This window comes from Betta splendens, chromosome 10, assembly GCF_900634795.4.
Source record: "Betta splendens chromosome 10, fBetSpl5.4, whole genome shotgun sequence".
NCBI classification, from domain to species: Eukaryota; Metazoa; Chordata; class Actinopteri; order Anabantiformes; family Osphronemidae; genus Betta; species Betta splendens.
This window is the reverse complement of record NC_040890.2, coordinates 5,474,323-5,496,161: the sequence shown is the minus strand read 5'-3', so window position 1 is coordinate 5,496,161 and position 21,839 is coordinate 5,474,323. Positions and strand designations below refer to the sequence as shown.

At 41.6% G+C, this 21,839-nt stretch overlaps 1 protein-coding gene across 1 annotated transcript in view; it reads right to left on the bottom strand.

The window, feature by feature from the left end:
* Positions 1–20,688, bottom strand: part of il1rapl2 (interleukin 1 receptor accessory protein-like 2) — a 260,188-nt gene extending 239,500 nt beyond the window's left edge. The window contains exon 1 of the mRNA XM_041072694.2: positions 18,678–20,688. The gene's annotated coding sequence lies outside the window, so the exon portion shown is untranslated. The remainder of the gene's footprint in view (positions 1–18,677) is intronic.
* Positions 20,689–21,839: the final 1,151 nt, after the last annotated feature.

Genomic DNA, 21,839 nt, shown 5'->3' with positions numbered 1-21,839 from the left:
GAAGAGGCGGACGGATAAGGACAGAAAAGGTGGGACACAGAACAGAGGCAAATCGGTGATTATCACTAAGTTTTCATCACAGAATCAATCGGTGGATCTATCATTAGACTAATTTAAACATAAACCCAGAGCCAGAGTCATTCAGCTAGTTAGAGGGGTTAGTTTCAATTAGCACGTCATGTACAGGAATGTTTCCTTACCACCAACTCAGGCATTTAGCCCATTATAACCAGTAAGCCAATGACAACGGCCAGTCATCCCAGTAACATATGTGATACTTATGTTATCTATAGCAGCCTTCCTGGTCATCAAAGCTAACATCTTATCACTTCATTTACATCTGTCAATCTATCAGCAACTCATCTTGTCAATTAAGTTATATAGTTAATCACATAGTCATGTTTCAGCTTAGTTTTCTCAGTAGACAGTGCTCTTCTTCTCCCACTGCCAACACTGTACATCATTTAAAATGTTGAACAGATTGACCTGTGTTTGGCTCCATCCGTCTTCCAATCAACGCCAGCTTTGATATCGCTGGTGAAGACAAGCATTCCCACAAAATGATGATGCCACCACCGTGTTCCACAGTAGGGTTTGTGAGTCAAAGGTGACGTGTGCGTCTACAAATGTACGTCAAATCCACTTCTTGCCTTCTTTCCACTTTAACAATAATGTGCCACTTGTTGGTGGAATAGAGCACAGGGACGCCTGCACCATCCCCCAGGTCCAGTCAGACAGCATCTACCCAGTCATCTCATCACATAGTCACTAGTCACTTACTCAGCCTGTCAAACTGTGGGCTGTGCTTCATCACACCAGCTGGCCTTTTGTGCTTTGAATACATTTCTAAAAACATGGCACCATCCAGTTTTATCACTTAGATCATTTTAATATGACAGATGTTCAACTCTCAAAGCTGATCAAGTGAAATCATCCTATTTAGTAAGCAGAATGTGTAACCTTAAAGCTGAAAGGTCCTGATATATGACAGTATGCTCTTCCCCAATATCTTAATGTCATAGATAGCAAATGTTAAGCATTACTCTGCCCATGGACGGTATATAAAATATGGACATCTGTTAAATCAGGCCCATTTTTCACCACAGAATATTCTTACCAATGTGTATTTCTTTGTTGAATAAATAAGTAAAGAAAGGGGAGAAAGACAGAGACATTGTTCAATCCCTCTAGTGTGTTCCTGGTCCATGTGTGTGTGTGAGTGCGCTCTTTTGTGGTAGCGAAGTGTATGGTCTGTGTCTTGTGTCTGTGTGTGTGGTTGAGAGGGGATACAATATGGCACCATTAAGCCACTTCTAATAACATCACATTCAGCATGGAGCCTCTAAAACCTCAGAGGCCCCTGTGAAGACCTGGGCGTGTGAGTGTGCCAGCATCTCCACACTGATGCATTTCTGTACTTATATCTGCACATGCTCGTCCTAATGTACAGTACAAACAATATAAACAAAGGTGTGAAAAAAGCTTTAGTGCACTGACCCATACGAACAAGTCATCTTTATTTCTTTTACACTGTAGGTGTTGCAGAGTTATATTCATATATTACATACTAACTTACATAGTTACACCTGATATCAACTTAGGCGAGCTGAAAATGACTGATACTCACCCCCCTATTTATCTGCAGCCTGACAGGGATCTAGAGTGAAGCCAGTGAGGGTCCCGTCTATCCTCTGGGTGCCAATCGGACGGGTAAGACAGTTGGGTCCTCACTCTTGACACCAGTTGGCTAACGCCACATGTGCTATGAAGTCATCTTGCTGTTTTTAATATTCATATAAGCCAAATGTAAACCTTTTCACGCGTCCAGCTCTATCTATACTGTACCTTCATCTATGGGGCAGAACGGCCCAGCTGCTGAAGTGAACACTCAGTTTCTATCGACAAACAGCAGGAATAACACACAGACACATGAAACAGTCTGGAACAGTGAAGAGTGGTGGTGTCTGGACCAATTTTCATTTAATTTCTAAAAGGAACAAAATATTAGCTATTGGGCCTTCAAGCAAATTGTGCAGACTTTCTTCCCTCGAGTCTTAAACAGAAGGAGTTTTATTGATGCCCAGTGATTCTCTTTTGTTGTTTCAATACACGCACTATCCTTTTCTTGACTCGTGTTTGTAGCCTAACAAGACGTGTGAAAGCCCCGGTCAGGCTCGGTTTTGTTTCTCCTGGAAAGGTGTGACAGTTTTAACTTGACAGTGATTGTTATCCTGTCTAGTGTGTGTGAGTAATTGTTCACCCTGATCACAATAATTACAGCTGCAATTACCTCCTTTGTTTGGTGAACTCACTTGTCCTCTGGTGATTTAAATCCCTGGAGAATTTCTGTGTAACTTAAAGTGGATCCTCTGACTTTTTATTTTATTTTTGCAGAAGATGGGCTGTTTTTTCTAACTGTATATTTATTTCATAATAAATTAAAAGGCTTTATGCTTTAGTCTCTGTTTAAAATGCAGAATCAGCTTTTAGTACTATAGATAGGTAGAGTGGTATAAACACTTCAATCTGATCCAGTTATATAGAGTAAGTAAAGATGCTACAAGTTTCCTATGGCCTCGTAATTTACAGAACCCCCCTCAGTTATTGATGTAACTGTCATGAGATCATTTTGATAATAAGAAACACTGTCAGTTACAGGCAGCCTCCTGTGCAGCCCACAGGATGAGCACAGTGAACGCTTTCTTTCCATGTCTCTCTGTAGCAATAATTCCTTCAGAATGTGGTTTTACTTTGTAAAAACTGAAATTCAGACATCCTGCATGTGTCTTATGTCTGCATAACACTATCACTAGGAAGAACAATAAGAGCGGAAATCTAATTGTGTTGGTACGATTGGAGACATTTATATGATATATGCCAATAATGGAGATATTATGAGTTCAAACTAGGTTCAAACCCTCTAAAAATCTGTATTTCTTTATGGCCAGCTTTTGAAAGAGCCAAGGTCTGTACAAGATCTGTTCTGCTTGAGGGCAGCGCATAATGAAAGTTAATGAGGGTTCAGATAGCCAAGTAAAATATTCAATTTCTCATTAAAACAAATGTTGTCTTCCTGCGGGCATGAGCATGTCACAAAACCCTGACAAACTAAAGTCATTTCACCACTGACAAGTGAGAGAAATGATCGTAACCTGATCACAGCAACAAGTGGTTGTGTCTGTATTAAGGAATGATCTCATTCACATAAAGGAGTGATCCCATCAATCGTGGAGTAATTTACGGGTCTATTAGTGTGTAACCAAGACTAGTTTATGATCTGACATGGTCAAACATTGAAGTATATTTTAGTGTAAAGTATCTTTGAGGTTTTAAAGAAAAAACTTGAGTAAAATGGAGAGAACAAACACATCAACTAGCGGTCGCAGAATTGAGATTACACAAACCATGACGACCGCATATGGAAACACCATATGTCCTCATCAATACAACATACAAATGTATAATAAATACCCACACACAGTCTGAAAAATGACACATGCACACAGTGGCACACAGCATGCATAAACACATGAGCGCACGGTTTAGTTGGTGTAATGACCCATTTGGCATTGAGCAGCATCTGTTTAGCAAATGAAGACTTGTAGTGGTGATGTTAGTAATTTCCTCTCCGACACAGTGAGTAAACAGTGAAGGCAGCATCCTCTTCCTCAGTTACAACCAACGGGCCTGTCCTGTTCCAACACTGTGTTGTCATCCTTCTCTCCTCCCTTTCACTACTCGTACGCTAGAGAGCAGAGAATCCAAAAAACTGCACTGCGAGTGAATCTACTCTTCAAAACCTGGAGGCCTTAAAAAGCTCAATAAACCCCTTCAAGTCAACAACAATAAAAATGATTTTTCCTAATGCTAAGAAAAAAAGAAACAACTTCCCAAATGATCCTTTCAGTCATCTTGCTCTTTATACTTTCCTTTCTCTTTTTTTTCTGGAGGGTTGATCAGGCAGTGACAGCATCTGCTTTATACTCAGTCATTACCAACCAGGAAACAGTGTGAAGAGAATGATGGTAACCTCCCGCTGAGAGCCAGAAGCTCCAGCTTTGCAAGTCATCATTACAAAGATAAAAACATAAAGAACATAGACTGGGAGCAAAGGTAACGATGTGTATCCGGCAGGAAAGCGGGGCAGGATCCACATTACTTAATGAATGTAAAGCACACACAATCCGTTCGCTGATAATGGTTCACACCTAAATGAAGTGTACAAGAAAGTCACACACAACTCAGCTTTGTTGTTACCTCTGTTCTTTAACAGTATTATAATCCCGACTTTTCCCCACGCTCCATCCAACAAAAACATTTCACATAACATCATAAGGGTGATTAAGTGTCACTACACTTAATCACCTTGACACTTTCCATTTAAGCCACTTACTCACTTATTCACCTTGTATCATTTCGTCCTTAAGGGAAGCGGTCCTATCCCAGCTGTCAGTCCTGCCAGAAGCATGCTCCTAACCTCAACCCAGTACATTTACTTGTTGTCTGCTTACAGTAGTAATTATCCTGCTCACATTTGTTTAAAAGGATCTTTGATGGGTTCTGGTTTCTTTTTTTAAGGTTTAACACTTTAATCACAAATTGTATTGGTCCAGAGTTATAACTGCTTTTGTGTATAATTTTTTGCATTTGCTCTACGTGCATGAGTTATTTAATTGGTGTTTTTTTAACGGTAATAAGTGCTTTGACACTCATTTACCCATTCGTGCACACAAGCACTCACATTCACACACTGGTTGCAGAGCTGCTATGCAGCTTAAGCTGATGCACAGGGGGACATTTGAGGTTGTGTTTTGCCCAAAGGCTCATGACCAAAGAGCCAGGAATCAAACCACTGATCCTATGATTGGTGACTACTTTACTTGTTGAGCCACTGCTGTCCCAGTACATTTATTTATATTTAAATGGATGGTGCAACAGAATGAATGAACTGCAGTATGTTGCCTTCTATCTTCTCTTCTCTCTGTTCCCTTAAGTCAACATTGTCAATATTCCAGCTAAGGAAAAGTTGAATTGAACACAACCTTTTTTTGTATAAGTGTGCATCCTAAAATGAGTTTTTCTACAGTTCAATGCTTGGAAAAAGTTGACTTAAAACATTTAAAACAATGGTAAAGCAGTAGTAGTTCACTGGAGTGAGTGATGAGGTTGGCAGTGCTGGTGGGAGGGTCTGAATGTTTGCTGCGCTCTCTTAATGTATGAACAGACAGACACATGCAAACTTTCTCTCATGTTTGCTTCATCATTTACTATGAAACAAGAAACATTTGTAAGTACGCTGTTGATACTGTGCGCATCTTTTATCTCACATGTCTGGAAATGTCACACATACAGTAAGCAACAAAGAGAAAGGTGGAATAAAACATAAAAAATAGCTAAGGTGGACGATATAGAGAGGAAAAGGAAAGAATGGAGGCTTTCAGCAGTGGAGGGGAAACGCTATGAGAAGAGACGAGTAAAATAAGGAGCGTAATTGGTGATATGATTTATCACCTGCACACATGGTCACAACCCTGATGCTCTCACCATTCTCATCCCTGCACTCGCTTGTTTCTCACACCCTTGTTCTAAAAGGCCTATTGTTTGCGTCTTCTCTCTAAGTTCTCCATAAGACGAGGGCAGAAAACCAGTTGCTATTGGCAGGTTTTGCCTTGTGGCTTCGCTTAGTAGCTGCTTGTAGACAACCTGGTTACTGTAGTTCCAATACCAGGAACTACAGCTTGTTATATTAAATATGTGAGTATAAAATATAATGATAATTGAAGTTGCCTGAAAATAATAAAAGTTAACAAGAAAATGGTTACACAAGAAAAAAAAGGGACATTACGTCCTGCTTTGCCTTTTTCCCTTCTTCCTTCTCACTACTTACTGTACTGTCCTCTTTTCTGATCCCTTCTTCTTTTTTCTTCCATACTTCTACATTTCCTCTTCCTTTAGGAGTCTATAAAATGCAACTTGTTACCCCACTTGTTTCTCCCTCTGCCTCCAGCTCTCCTTCCTGCCTTCGTTCATCCCCTCTAATCTTCTCCCTCCGGCTTCTCGTCTCTTCTTGTACAGTATTCAGTCGTAAATCAACGTCGCAGCATGTTTCCCTGATAACAGGAGACATTTATGAATAATAAATAGCTGCTCTCCCTCTTCCTATTACTTATTGACATCTTATAGCATGTTACAATAAATGGAGAGACATAAAAAGTACTGGCAGCAAGTTATTATAATCATCTCTTTGGGCAAGTATGTTATTGTTTTATTTTCAAAGGAGAGTATTTCGTGACCCACTGAACTGAAAGTGACGCGCATGTTTTTACTCATGTCTCAAAGCTCCTTTTGGGGAAAGTGGATAAAGAACCAGAACAAATAGAAGAGAGGCAGCATAACAACCCTATGATGCAGTGCAGGAATACACATTCTACAGTACGTATTTCCAAGTTTGAATCTTCAGTACAAAGGAATTCATTATGACATGTAGCATGTACTTTGGAAGAAGTGACATAATAATATAATTTGGTTTGAGGTGTGACATAACTTTATTATTTATTGAGACATTATGTCACTAGAAATAAATGTCATAGCTGCAGTTATAATGTCTGATACCATAAAAGGACATGTGGGTTGTCATCAGCGATACATCTCCTTCTAGTTAATGTACCCGTCTCTTCACTTGCACTTAGACTCCTTTGCTGCTATAATGTACTGTGACACAGAGCTTTACATCGGCTCGTCAGAAATTCTTTAGTTTAACGCAGTCAAACCTAATAAAGACAGTTACATGATTTTCTTTCAGTCACACATTATGATGTGAATTTCAAAGCAGGAGGTGCAGAACTAATATTTAAAATGAAACTGAACTGAACTGAACTGATGAAATGAAAAAAGTGTTGTCTTACAACCATTAGCATTAAACGTTGTTTCAATGTTGTACCAACATCAGAACAATAACTGACATGATTCCAACCATATTTTAACGTTGAACGTTGTTTGTGTGCCTGCTGGGTAGTTTAGTATACAGTGGCACAATGTTTGTACTAAGGAACTCAGAGTGGATGATTGGATGATGATCCCAAAGTAGAAAAGAGTTTAAATTCAGTCTCAGTTCAGACTCCAGCAACTTTTTAACAGCTGTCAGGGACTACTTTGCTTTTGTGGGTTTTATGCAAATGTTTGGACAAATGAAAACACATGGTTGTTTTGGCTCAAGGAGACAAAGCACAGTTGAAGTTAATAGGAAGAAATGTGAGTTTGATCTAACGATAAGTTAGAGAGTTAAGGGTATGAAGGAGGAGGAAGAGGACAGGAAGCTGATCCAGGACTTAGTGGTTTGGTGTAACTTCAACCACTGTCTGCAAAAAGATGCTGCAGATGTTCTACCAGTCTGTCGTCTGCCCCGGTCTTTGGGGTGGTGTGCTGGGGAGGCAGCATCCAGGAGAAGGACCCCTCGTGACTGGACTGGCTGCTCATTAATGTTGGATTGGCACAGAGTTGGGCAGTTTAACTTCTGTGACGGAGCGACACACTGAACACACTCCAGGCGAACATGGACAGAGGAGCACCTTCAGTAGCAGACTGCAGTCACTGTCCTGCTCCACGGACAGACTGCCTTCATTTTTTATGTCTTTTTTTAATATTTGTTCAACTATTTAATTTGAAGGATGTGCTGGGTATATTTTTACTTTCAATCAAACCTGCACAACTTTTATTGACATGTATTTTTGAGTATGCCATCATTTGCTGTGTCAACATGTCAACAACTTACTGCTAAAAATGACCACCAGTCAGTTTCTGAGTGAAGTCAACTTAACCTGCAGCAATAACTATGACTGACTGTTGTCACACGCAGACGATCACAGAACACAGAAAGATGGTAAAGTGTGTGATCTGTTTGTATTGGGACAGTTGTACTTACAGCAATTAATGCTGGTTTCCCCTGAAGGAAGATCCACTGCACCACTATGCTCAGTCTGACCCCCTGCAGTCACAGGCCACTTTCTGCCTAATGTAAACACAAAGTTTGCAGCTTCATCTTCTAAAACATATATTTACTTTATTTACTATCATTAAGTCTGTGCAGCGTGTTTCACATCAGAGTCTGTAAGCGAACGCATAAATACTGTTAATAATTTATTTTCCAGTGCAACACTAACTTGTGAAGAGACACGCTGGGCGGTTTACTAAAGACAGATGGAGTCAAAGCTGTGGTTGGCTTTTCCACTCGCTACGACACAGACTGTTCTTACTCTCCTGATCACGTGGCGCCATTTTCACTTTTTGACAACACTGAGGACGGTGCAACAGTGTAAAGCCGCACTAGGCAATCCATTCTTCAAGTTCCCCTCTGCCCTCGTAATAAGGGAACGGTGCCAACTCATTTTGCGCTGCAGACTCAGTGCGATGGGGAACAGGGAGAGAAGAAAATAGAACAACTGTTGCTTTTTACAAGGCCAAATCCCCGATCATGAGTAAAACGGATGAACTTCAGGACATAAGCTGACGTTATGTTTTATTTCGGGACTATACCTTTGTAAAGTCCACTGCAATGCACAACATGCTTATTTACTTTGGGACTACATACATAGTTAAATTGCCAGAAATGACTTCCGTCAACCTTCATGTACACTTGGGAATCATAAACACACACGTGGTTTCTTCTGGCTGATATTCCCTCCGCTCTTTTTAATGCCTACTCTATTGACATTACAACATTCCTCTGAGACCTCTAGGAAATTACATACGGGCAAGATTTATTGCTGCACCCACACACAGCAATGAAAGAATATGTTTATCACACACACTAATGCTAAAATGATACATGATGTTGAATACACATATGTCAGTGTTTATCATGCAAACACACCTCCATTTGCATACAGGACTGTGCATATGCTACCTTTTCTCAAAGACAAACACACACACACACACACACACACACACACACACACACACACACACACACACACACACACACACACACACAATGATATACGGTGTTTCACATGGACGCAAACACACACAGTTGTGGAGAAGGAACCTATTTAAATGCTAAGTAAGCGGTCTTTCCCTTTTGGGGCGATGTGATTATACAGTCGATCTCATAAGCAATGCTTCACAACAGAATGTGCACATGTAGAACTTAATTACAAGCTGCCTCACTTCTCTCTGTGTGTTGTATTCATGGTTGTATATCTATTCAAAGAGAGGAAGGATTGAAGCTATTACCTGTGTGTTTGTGTTTGTGTTTGTGTTTGTGTTTGTGTGTGTGCGCATGTGTGTGTGTGTGTGTGTGTGTGTAAAGCCGAGCTATCAGCAGTTTAGGAAAGATTAATGTTTACATAAACAGGTTTCGGCTCAATTGCCAGATTCTCTTTCTAAACTCTCTCTCTCTCTCTCTCTCTCTCGCTTTTGTCAGTTTTGTTTCCCCCCCCCCCCCCCCCACACACACACACACACACACCTACACACACACACACACACACACACACACACACACACACACACACACACACACACACACACACACACACACACACACACACACACACTTTTCCTGACTAAAATGACTTGCTGTGTCTGGCTAAAACGAAGCAATAAGCAATAGAAGAAGAATAAAATGTGATTACTAAATCTTCCCCAATCTACTGTTTCCATCATTATCATCACCATCATCTTTCATGGATGGAAACGACTGTTCTGAACCAAACCACTGATTCACTCTGAGGCAATAAAATTAGCCCTTTTGTTGTGGTTGGCATTTGAAGTTTTTTTTCAATAACATTCATTGTACAGCAAAGCTTCACCAGTCCCATTAGCTACTAGGGTTTATAGTCTTCTCGGGGGTGGTTCCACTAACAATAGGGTCATATCTCCTGGGTTCTTTTATTGTTTTAGAATGATTTTCTTCCTAACCCCTTTCAGAACTCTGTTCATATAAAATGTTAATACTTTAATCTAATTCTCCTCCAGTTGTTGTAATGCACTCAACCAAAGTAAAGTAATTGCAGAGTATGATGTGGCGTCAGCTGGGTTTCACCTCTCAGGTTGTGTTGTAAATTAAGGTTATGCATTAGGTAATGGAAGTAAATATGAACATTTATTTTACTGCTTTGTTTGCCAGGTACTCGCCTGTGTCCAGCAGCCAAATGTTATCACGTCTAAAGAATCTATGTAGCCATTACTATAAATGTCTCTGTTAAAGTCAACTCAAAAGTCAAGATCATTCTGTTATTTTCCTAAAGTGTACTGTTGCTAAAGAAACATTGTGAACTTCATGAGTCACATGACAGCAATGATCAGCAATGAGAAATTTTTATTTTATTTCTAGTTAATTAATCCTAACTACTAATCAACATGAAACAGACTATGAATCAAAAACTACATTTTTGGCACTGACAGCTAGAGAAATCACAAGTAGTGATTACATAGAGTTCATCTTTTTACAATGTGAATCCAGTCTCTCTCTTCTTACCATTAAAAAAGCCATGCACACCTTTTTTTCAAATTTTCAAAGCCAAAAGCATCTTCTGGCAAGAGGAGAGACACTTTTAGCTCAAGTCCTATAGCTTCATTCAGACTATGGCACTGCCAGCGCCACCACAGCTCATGCCAGTGTGGACTCGCTGTCTGAGGAGGAGGTGCAGCTCAGCATTATAATGTTCCAGCTGCAGTCGGCACAGTGTGGCTACACAGATAAACTTGTTTTCCAAATATATTTGTCCAGTCAATTCAGTAAAGATGGCGACAAGCTCATTTTAAATGTTAACAAATGAATTAAGTCAGAGTTTTAAATAATGTAAATCGTATCGCTCATATATTCTTCATATGACTTTCACTCACTCTCTATTTGTTGCATTTTTCTTTCACTTCATTTTTAAGACCATGGATGCTATGAAGAGAGTGACAGAAATAAAGGGAGAAAGAAGAATGCGGGAGCGAGCAAAGGAGAGAAAAGACAAGTTGAGAGTAGTGCACATGGGAATGGAAGAAGCATTTATTGTTTCTGTACAACACACGCGCACAGTTTTCAATTTCTGCTGCACTGAAAGAGGGGACTGAAAGAGAAAGGTCCCCTGAGGAAGAGCAGGTTAAACTGTTGTTTTAAAAGTCTCCCCTCACACACACACACACACACACACACTACACAAATATTTAAACTAATACATGAAGATTTCTTTAGAAAATTCCGTAAACATTAAAATTGAACAATTGAAGCAGAGCTGAATTTCACACCCACTGTTGGAGCAGCAGATAACCTCGATTCCTGAATCCTAAATGTACTAACATTGGCTCATGGAACGCTGTGCCTGTTGGGTCAAATTGCTCTGCTGTTGATTTGAAGCCATTTAAACTGGCAGTGACATGTGTAATCCTTGTTGATTTAAATTTAGTTGTGGCTGTGTTAGATCAGAGCTGTGCTGTGACACCACTCAGAGAAGCTGCCAAGACATGAGTACGAGCTACGCACACGACAAACAGAAGTGTGGGCTCAAGTGGCATGTTTCAACATAAGAGGTTTGGTTCAGCAAACACTACAGTATGATGAACATGTTTGTTGCGTCTGCGTGACAGGTTTGCATTGAGTCTATAGCCTGATGATGGCTTCTTAACGGGAAGCACCTCTGAGCTCATGATCACAGATAACAACTGATTTCAACAGATTTGAACCAGCAAGGAAATTACAAACGTGTGGCGATGAAGAACTAGTCCGTTAGCTGAGCTGTCCAAATACTAATTACATACAGTAACAAAATGTCTGTAATAGCAATTTATCTGCACCAATTAGACACAATTATCAGTGTTTTGAGAACATATCAATTGCATATTTCAGATTATTTTAGGACTAGAGATGACTTTTCAACCTTGCAACTAAATGCCGACCTGGCTGAACGATCTATGACTCAACCTGGACATAATACGGGCTCTAAGCTCCAAGGTTTAAAATCCTGCTTTAACATAGTGAGCAAAGAAGGGACCAGTGTCTTAGGGGTTTAGGGCACTGACCATGAGGTGCCATATCAAGTCAGACGGGGACCTTTGTCTCATGTCATTCCCCATTTATCCCGAAATCATTTCCTGTCATATCTCTACAGTCAAATCTCCACAGAGGGATAAAACACATAATGTAGTAAATGTACTGTTACATTGATTGATTGAAGAGCAACCATTTATACTGCGTAATTACACAGAAAGGTGTGTTAAGCTGTGCATATCATGCAAGCAAATTCCCAGAACTTGCTGGACCTGGGACTTGTTTGTGTGCAAATTGAAAACAATGATTTAATTCTATACTGGTTGGAAAAGTGTAAAGGAGCTCAGATCTTAAACCAATCTCTCTAACAAGTTCTAAAACAGAGGCGGCCAAAGCAACCATGGCAAGCAGGGGTCTGCAGCTTTTAATCCCAATCAAGAAGAGCTAATTGCTAGTATCAAGGTACGAAGTGAGCGTTAATGATGTGAGTGCATTCAGGGACACTCGTCATTTTCATCTTCTTCTTAATAATTCTTTAAATAAAGAAACTCATTCTCAAGGGAGCATGAGTTAAGACTGTAAGTATTACTGTATTACGGTAGAACCTATAATCACGCACCATAAACCCAACATCATCCTCACCATCCTGTTAAAGCTTTGTTTGGAAGTGTTAAATCAGTTTTGCAGGACGCTGATCTCTGCCATATTACGGCTGCTGTTTTAGCAGGATGGGGCTGCACTGTTGCTGCTCTCTACACTATTGCTGTATTTGATCAGAATCCATAGGGATTGGCTTGTCAGGCCATGTTAAATCAACTAAAGATGGGCTACGCACACTGGTAGACGTGCTGAAGGGTGAGCCGGCGAGTCACAAAGAGGAGGTACAGGAAGAGGAGGGAGGACGAGGGGATAAAATACGAGCATTAAGAAATAACAAATAAAGTGATTGGATGTAAAAGTGGCTCCAGTGCTAATAATGAAACTTGCACTGTTATTACATGTGTTCATTTGCTGTTATTAAAGTAAACAACAGGGGGTGAGAGGAGGGATGGAGATAGTGGCAGCATTATGAAAAAAAGAGCCCAAGATCGCTGCAAACTGGAGGAGAGGAGAAGGATGAATCAAGGACAGAGCGAGCAATAGTGTGAAATGTTAAATGGCAGAACATTATTGACTGAGAGGAAATACGTGGGCAGGGAGCGTGTGTGAAACACCCACAGACTGTATGCAGCTACTTTCCTTATTCTGTATCTACTGTAGCCTGTAGACACAGATTTATGCGGAAAACACAAACGTAATTGACGAAAACCTGAAGCGCCTACAGAGAAACGGAAGTAATTTAAAGCGGCATCCCATTAATCTGGTTAACAGCGATGATAACGATGTATCTTCTTATGATGATGAATGCTTTGACTGACTGCTGCAAAATACAGTCGGGGAAAATGTCTGATGAAAACAAAACATTTTTCAGCTGATCAGAAATTGAATCTGTTCAAAAGATTTGTGTCTTTTTCAGCTGATGACTGATATTAATTTTTATTAAGTTAGATTAGCCAATTAGCCAATTCAACACGACAACAACCCATTGAATGTGACACATTAGCGAGAATTCAATCAATCACCTTCTAGGAGTGTCAGCAAAAACTAAATATGATAGATCTGAGTCCTTGTATTAGAAGACAGTTAGACGGAAACAAATGTTAGTGGATGTAAATAATGAACTGACAACTCTGTATTCATGAATAGGACTTTGAGTCATCTAGTTAGAAGGACTGGTACTGACTGGTGGGATTAAAGCGCACGAGCACTGGCAGTGGGCAAAAAGAGCAGCTGAAGCTGATGGAAGTGTTACACTGAGGTTTGGAAAATTGGGACTGAAACATTAAATACATGAAGTTGTGAGTACACAACCTTAGCTGAAAAAAGTGATGGACAAACAATAGCAAACTAATCCAAATTTCATTTAGAGTTCTCTTCATTTACCGTAGCGAGAGCGTGAAACGCTTTCCGTTATATGTGATGCCAGTCCCTCAGTCTCTGAACATGCGTGTCTGTGTCCAAACTGGCTGCGCTGTGATTGCGTCCAGACACAGTTGTAATGTTGCTCCGTCGCCTGAAAAAAGGCAAAATTTAAATACTGGAAAATGAGCCTGCTTCTCACTAAGACTTAGTACTTTTAAGGTTTATCCATCATCCTTTCATGTGGAAAATGTAAACCTATTTCAGCCCTCGCGTCCTGACGGCTAAATATCTATTGTAGCAGACAGTCGCTGTGAAAGTCCTGTTGCTTGTTTTCTGTAGACACAAGGGTTTAAATTTAGGACAGTGTTTATGTTCCACGAGAACAAATGGAACCTGAAAAAGCCAGCAGCAAGATGGAATTCTCCGGTATTGCTCCATTACCAAGGTTTCTAGCCGTTGCTTTCCTTACTGAGGACCCAGAGGAAAAATAAGGTCTCGCTCTGGGATCCAGTCTCATTAAAGCATATTGCCTCTTTTGTCAAGTGATGACACAGCGCAGAGACGCCTGTGACCAGAAAGTCCAACACAAGGACAGTTAATAGCTTCAATCCACTCGCTGTGACCAGCAACATGAATGAGCGACACCGCGGATTGTAGCATTAAATGGCGTTTCTGGTGCTCACACCGCAGCCTGATGGGATGAAATGTATTGTTTAAAGGTACAGTGGACTATGAGGCGTTCATTCACAAACTCGCATGTGTGACACAGACAAGTGTTTGGAGGGCACAGCGTTGAGGACACCACTCTTCAACTAGATGATCTTGGTTCAAACCCTGATGTCAGCACGCGTCCACCCAGCCGCCGATGAGCAAGAAGATGAATCACTGAACTCTTATCAGCTTCAGGGATTCAATCTGAACCCGACCTCCACAGATACGTGACCTACGGGCCAATAACAACATGCACTCTTATTATATATTGCTGAAGCAGCAGTCGCAAAATATATAGAAGTCAATGTATTGAAACGCGTAGCGCAGGAATGTAACGTGGTTTTAGGAGTTCTACTATGAATGCAGAGTATTTAGCTTTGCTTCTACAGGAATTAAGACCACGGTGTTCCCCAGAACACCTGCATCAAAATGACTACTCTCTTTACTTTGGGCCTTTTGAATGCATCCAAGCAGTAAATTGTTTTTCAGCTGCTCAAACAGCAGGAAAACCGACTAAAGTTATGACACGTTGGTGTGATTATAGCTCACCATCACACATCCTTCATCACACTGAAAATCAATAATTCATCTAAATTCTAAAGGAGACCGATTCGGGTTGTTTTGTCCTCCTCGGCTTTGGTCTGTGTTCATCCTTCTGGGTTCCTCAGGTCTCTTTACCCTCAGTGACGGCTCAGGGGTCTGGGGAAATGTAGTCTTGATCTGAATGATGTGGTTGACTAACTATTAACTGCTGCCCTGCTACTGTAGGACACCGCAGACATGTAACGATAAACCCAACTTAAATTAGACTGGACTTGCACGACCTTGTCACTTCCAGTCATTGTCACAAATGCATTCTTCCTGTGTTTGTCAGATATTTGACTTTGCAATTAACCAGCAGGCTGAATACATTTCTGTCTCTGCCAAATGCCACAGAGCAAGTTCTTTCATATGACACCAAAATGCAGCCTCTTTGATCAGTTTAGAATGCATGACATTAAATTATCCTGGAGTTCACACAAGTTTAAGGAATTGTATGGCATCCCTTTGATCAAAAGTAGTCTTTGAAATTTTTGCAACACACAAGTCATAACGGTATCACACGTGTCTAGCGACATAAGACTGATCAGAGGGAGCTGGATAATCTGTGTCACAGAACCATGGAATGAATCAAAGAAACCAGGTGCAAAGCAGGAACTACATATCCTTCAGTTTTAGATTTTTAACACTTTCATTTTCATAAATTGGAATGTGAAACACAAGTCTGTGAGTAAATGGCCTTAATGTTTGCAGAATAGTGCCATCTTTTTTTGTAAAAAAGCAAACATGGATGGACAGTGTGCGAAGTCCATCTTTGTCCTTAAGTCAATGTTTCCTGCCTGCTGTTTAGGAAATCATGAGCTCTTCACCTTTTTCCTCCAGGAGGCCGCCATGAATCAGACAACAGTAAGAATAATTGGTGTAAGCAGGCTGATTCTACAATATTTCAAATCTACAGTAATGCAGTGTATGGCTGTTCAATAGCACCTTCCCATCAGCCCTCTCTCCTTCTGTCTCACTCGTTCATCCTGCTGTCGTCTCGGCCAGTTTTCTTCGTGTCATATATTTCCAGTGCCTCTTGTGCCTCGTCATCGCTTCCAGGATTTATGGATGTCTCTCCCCTCTCTCCCGTCCTCATATCTTTAAATCTCTCCTCCCCACTCAGTTCACTACATCTCCTCTTCCTCTAACTTCCCTCCCCGTTCCTTCACCTCCATATCTCTGACCTCTTTGACTGCTGGTGTTTTTCAGTTCGTCTTTCGTTTTTTACCTTTTCACTTTAGCTCAAAGTTTTAAGCACTGAACCGAGCCTAATGTAAGTTACCCTATATAATTTGTCTCTGTAATTATGCTGACAGAACCGTAGGTAGATGGGTTAGAAATCTTTAAAGGAACTTCTACAAGTTTTAAAAAGTACTTCAGTTCATTCCAGTGACTTATCAGAGATTCAATATATCACCCGAGCAAAATGAATCAATTTCAGGAAGCCAAAATTATAATTGCAGTTAATCTCTGTCCCGTCCACTACCTTTATCCTCCGTGCTCTTTTCTTGCTCCTCTTCCCTCTGTTATCTACTGTCTCTGTGCATCCAGGCTACTGCTTCCATAATAAGTACATTTAATCATATACTGTACTAAAGATGGTGCAGAGGTGAATCTGCTTAGTTAGAGTCTGCCTATTTATGCTTTGTCAAATTGTTATTCCACACACCTGTATTTCAAAGCCAAGGGCTATTTTACCTATCCCACCCATGTTATTGATAAGAATGGTGAATTTCACATTCACACATGAAGTGCACAAGCTACCCACTATTAGTTACATTCAAAATAGAAGAATATCAGCACTGAAGTGTTAAAGTAAGATCCATTGTTACCAGCTATAACATAATGGTGCACATTATACCAGGAAAATAATACAGACGTCTTTCATGTACTGCTGATCATATTCTGTGTTTTTGTCACATATCCCCATCATTGATCTTTTTTTTCCTAAACGCCTCATATTTATTTTTCTGAGTTACATCTGTATACTTCTTCCTACACCTGTCCTATTTTTTGATGCTTTCCCTCTTTTCTCAACCTCTGCATTCTAAGCCACCCCCCACCCCGCCACACACACACACACACACACACACACACACACACACACACACACACACACACACACACACACACACACACACACACACACCTCAGCCCTTCAGTAATAGATGGCTTGTGTTGGTCAATGTGACAGAGTCGTTCTGCTGCCAGTCCATCTACCTGCTGGTCAGATCTAAATGACATCACCTACACACAATAAATCAAGACACAGGCACACTTGCAGACTCCGATGGGTGCACGGGTTCCCCCCATTCTGGCGATTGATGCACACCTTGTTGCTAAACGGCTTAGATAATTAAACCCTACGCATCCCTCCTGTGTAGGTGTGTGTATGTGAATGCCCTGCTGAAACACTGCAGCATGCACAATTAGATCGCACACACAACCATTCTCTATTTTCACAAATTAAAAACACACACTTTGTGTCACTACTTTCTCACATACACACACATGCACACCTCTCAGTCTCTGTACACTCTTACTGAGTGAGAAAGAGAGAGAGAGAGAGAGAGAGAAAGCACCTGCTGGGCTGTAAAGCATCCAGACAAACAGGGTCTGTGTTGGGAAGACGTCAACAAATGGGAAAATTATACAGTGGAACCAAAACAGCACCCTTTCACCCAAAGGTGGATCCCCTGACTGACTGAAAGGAAATCATGGAGTGAACATGAGCTGCTCACATGTTTGTGCAAAACATATAACATACCCCTAGAGTTATATGACTTGTACTCGTATATATGTGTATATACTGTATAACAAAGCATGTAAAAGCGTAAAACCTGAGCTTTTCTGCTAAGTAACAGTAAACGTTTGAAAGTCAACTAAAAGCTGAAAGTATGATTAAGAACACAAACAATGACTAAAATTAACTACTATGACAAATTAAAACTGTCACGAAGATAATGCACAAAGACTGAGCTTCATGAGGGCATTCGTCTGGAGTTGATGACATATTGTCTCGTAAAAATCAGAAAGGTGAAACTGGCAAAAGGCTGGTAAGCACACATTTAACTTAAAACCTCACTAAAACCATGTCTGCATGCGGCTCTAGGTGTTTCTGCGCACAGTCTGCGGTGAACGCTCTTCCCCGGAGGGAATGTTGTTCACCCATGATGCTCGGCTTCTCACTAATACGTCGACACACTCACTCCCCCCCACTCCCCCTCTTTTTCTCACTCGTGCGTAAAAACACTCTCTGCCACTCGGTCTCCTGCCTCTCACGTACACCCACAGATCAGGCGCGCGCGCACACACGCACGGAGTGAAGCGAGTGACGCTCTATTTATCCTACGTTGTTTCTCCTACTCTACTCCACTCCACGGAGTTCCTATGTAACTCACTAGTGTGCGCACAAGCACGACAGCGGAGCGTGATTTCCTCTTACCTTGTCTTTCGGACCAATTTAATTCTGAATCCAAGCGGCGCGGACGATCTGATGGTGTTACTGAAATAATCCCACCTCTGCTTCTGTCACTCTCTTCTGTCAGTTAGATGTCTCCTTTCCAAAGTGACGGGACGACATCAACAAGCAGATGACGGAAGTGGTTTCTTTTTCCCGTTTTCCTCGGCCGAAGCAAGCGCGTCCCCTCTAACGGGCAGGCGCTCTGTCACCAACAGAATGGAAATCCTCTCCCTCCCGTCTCCCCTTTCTCCAAGGCTAAAGTCTGCTCCAGTTAGCGGTAGTTACGCATCCTTCTCTGCCCACCTCCCTCCTCTCCCCTCCGCTCTCCGTCTGTCCCGCTCCTTTCGCTCGGGACGGGATGTGAGGCAGCAAGTGCTCTGGTAGACTCGTGCGTTCAGTCCGTCTCGGTCTCAGTCCGGGCAATGGTGTGGAAGAGTCGCTCTACTTGCGCAGCCAAAAATAACTCCCAATCTTCAATCTGGAATCCCGCGAAGCTATTGCACTATAATAATCTCTCATACATTCTTACAATATACACACGGTGGGCTTGTTGTGAGTTTATTCTCATTCTTACTGTACTTTATGATACTTTATACAGTAGGCTTGTGTTATATTTCTACAGGGACTTTAAGGTACGACTATGTTACTATTTTATAATATTGGCATTTATGTGCAGTGGCTTTAACATTGGACATTGTATTTTCCTAGATGTATGACTTTATACGGTGAAATGAAAAAAATATGACCCCACGTTGCGGAACAGTAAAACAATCGATCAGCCCAGAGTCGCAGCTAATGACCACGACGTGGCTAAAGAGCAACAGTGGAGGATTCGCATTTCGTCCAAGCCCAAGTTTATCTAGTGAGAATGTCAATGGAGGAAATAAATCACGCGATCTTAAAAGCATTCAGTCCATGTCCACACAGCAGCCGATATTGTGAGACGCAAGCGGGGTCTCTTCTCTTCCTCGCGCTCTCTGTCTTAATCCACCAAAAAACAAGCGTTTTCGGAAATAAAACACAGTGCGTGTTTTGCTTTGCTCTTCTTTCCCTGTCGATTTTTCTGCCTTTCTCTAAATTTCTTCCCTCATAAGTCAGAGTACTCAGTCTTCCGACTGGATACGGTCCCGACCTGCACTTCACTGCCAAAATCCCCCAAAGGGTCCACTTGATATGACTTTTGGAAATCCGTGCAGCTCCGTGCGGCGTCTGAGCGGTGGGAGAAGGGGAGCGCGCAAAGCCTTGAGCCGCTTTTTGGTTCTCCTCTAAAACCCAGTGAGAACGAGTGAGGGAGGGGAGTCCTCAGCCACAGAATGGACGGGACGATGAAAAATAGATGGGGAAGAAAAAACGTGGAACATAAAGTCCGCTGTAAATACACTAGAAAGGAGAAACCCCACTTTTGGTTATGTGGCCAGCAGAACTACAGAAACGAGGTGCGCCTTTTTGCCCTGTTGAAATAAAACACTTCCACTCGTTATTCGTTTCCTCCAGATACTTCCCAGCTACACGCTACACAGAAAGGGACCGATAACGCGCAAAAAATCTGCCAATGCTTGCGGAGGCTTTCATCCAAAGTGACTTAGGAGAGTCCACAATATAGAGTCGGAGAAATAGAAATAGAGAGAGTGAGAGGAAGGAGAGAGGAAAGAGAGGAGGGAGAGAGAGACAGAGAGTGAGAGAGAGAGAGAACACTGTAAAAAATATTTTACTTGCTTGATTCTATTTAAGCCTGTGCGCGTATTTGATAGTTTCCCGTCCGAGAATAAGTGACTGTGCTGCTGGAGATAAGACGCCAGTAGGAGTGAACGGGCAACGCAGCCGGCTGCTCCGCTCAGCTGCTCTCTGTCCCCGTGCGAAGGGCGCTGTTCCTTCAGCACCGCGAGGCACGCGCACGCAGCGAGAGGGGAAGCGGCAGAGCGGGGCACGGAAGCTTTCCTCCACGGGGCTACACCGGCGTCAAGTTAACGTTTGACATCTGTGTGTTGGTGTTTATCAGCGAAGAAAGAAAAGAAAGAAAGGTTTCCTTCATTTTAGTCCTTTTGTATCTTGTATCGACCGGCGAAAATAAGTGGTGGTCAGTAAAAGAGATGGCGCGTGTAAGAGGAGGAGTGCGACCGTGCAAGTGTCAGCGTGGTGAAGTTTGGAGCGTTTGAGCTGAAAAGTGCCGCTTTAATGCCCCCTTTTGGCCACAGAGTGGAAATGACGGAAGGATGAGAAATGAGGCAGAAGACAGGAATAAAGCTGATAAGATCGTAATGAAATGAAGAAAATAAATCAACTCTGTTACATGAATAAAATCACTGCACGGGCAGAAGCGGGGAATAACGTTAAACTGTGTAACAAAGTTGCACAAACACGTTTCAAACTTACGACATCTGAATATAAGCTTAACAATAAGGTCTAAATGGGTTTCTTGGCACATTTAGGACGCACAAAGGTCATGTAGGGTCAACAGGAGCTGTCAGGAAAATGAGATTGTCTGCTACAAAAAAGGTGAGATTTTCATGAGTTCCTACGTATCTACATGTAGGTCTCATTAATCACATGCAGTTGAGCCTTGAGTCTTGTAACAGTACAGCTGTATCTCTAGGAGAAAGTATTCATTACACAACATACCATAATATAAATCAGAGAGAAAAGAACGAGTAGTACAAAAGGACTTTTTCAAACTGGAGATGGTGCTGTGCTTAACAGTGAATACAATGTGCCAATGTTTGCTGTACAGGCAGTACTGTGAAATCATGCAGATCCTAATGTATGAATTATTAACAGATGTTCTGACAGACAGTTGCACAGTGCGGACATGTGTGTGGTGAGTCTTAGAGCTGGGTGTCTTGAGTGATAATAATTGTGTGGGTCATGTTCTCCATTTCTACGCATCACAAGTTTCTTCCAAAAGGAGAGCTTTGGAACAGATGGTTATAGCTGCAGTATATGTATAGGTTCAGTGGTAATCCTGGCTCGCCTCCTCCTCACCCTGGTGTCACATAGTTCCTGGATGGAGGGCAGCAGACAGACATTAAGACACACATCATGCAGAGAATATGCTGGACCTCGTCCCTGGAGCCACAGGAGCGTGTATCTAAACTGGCATGAAGGGTGGGAGGAGTAGGATGATTTAAAAGTGGGGATTGGTTTCAC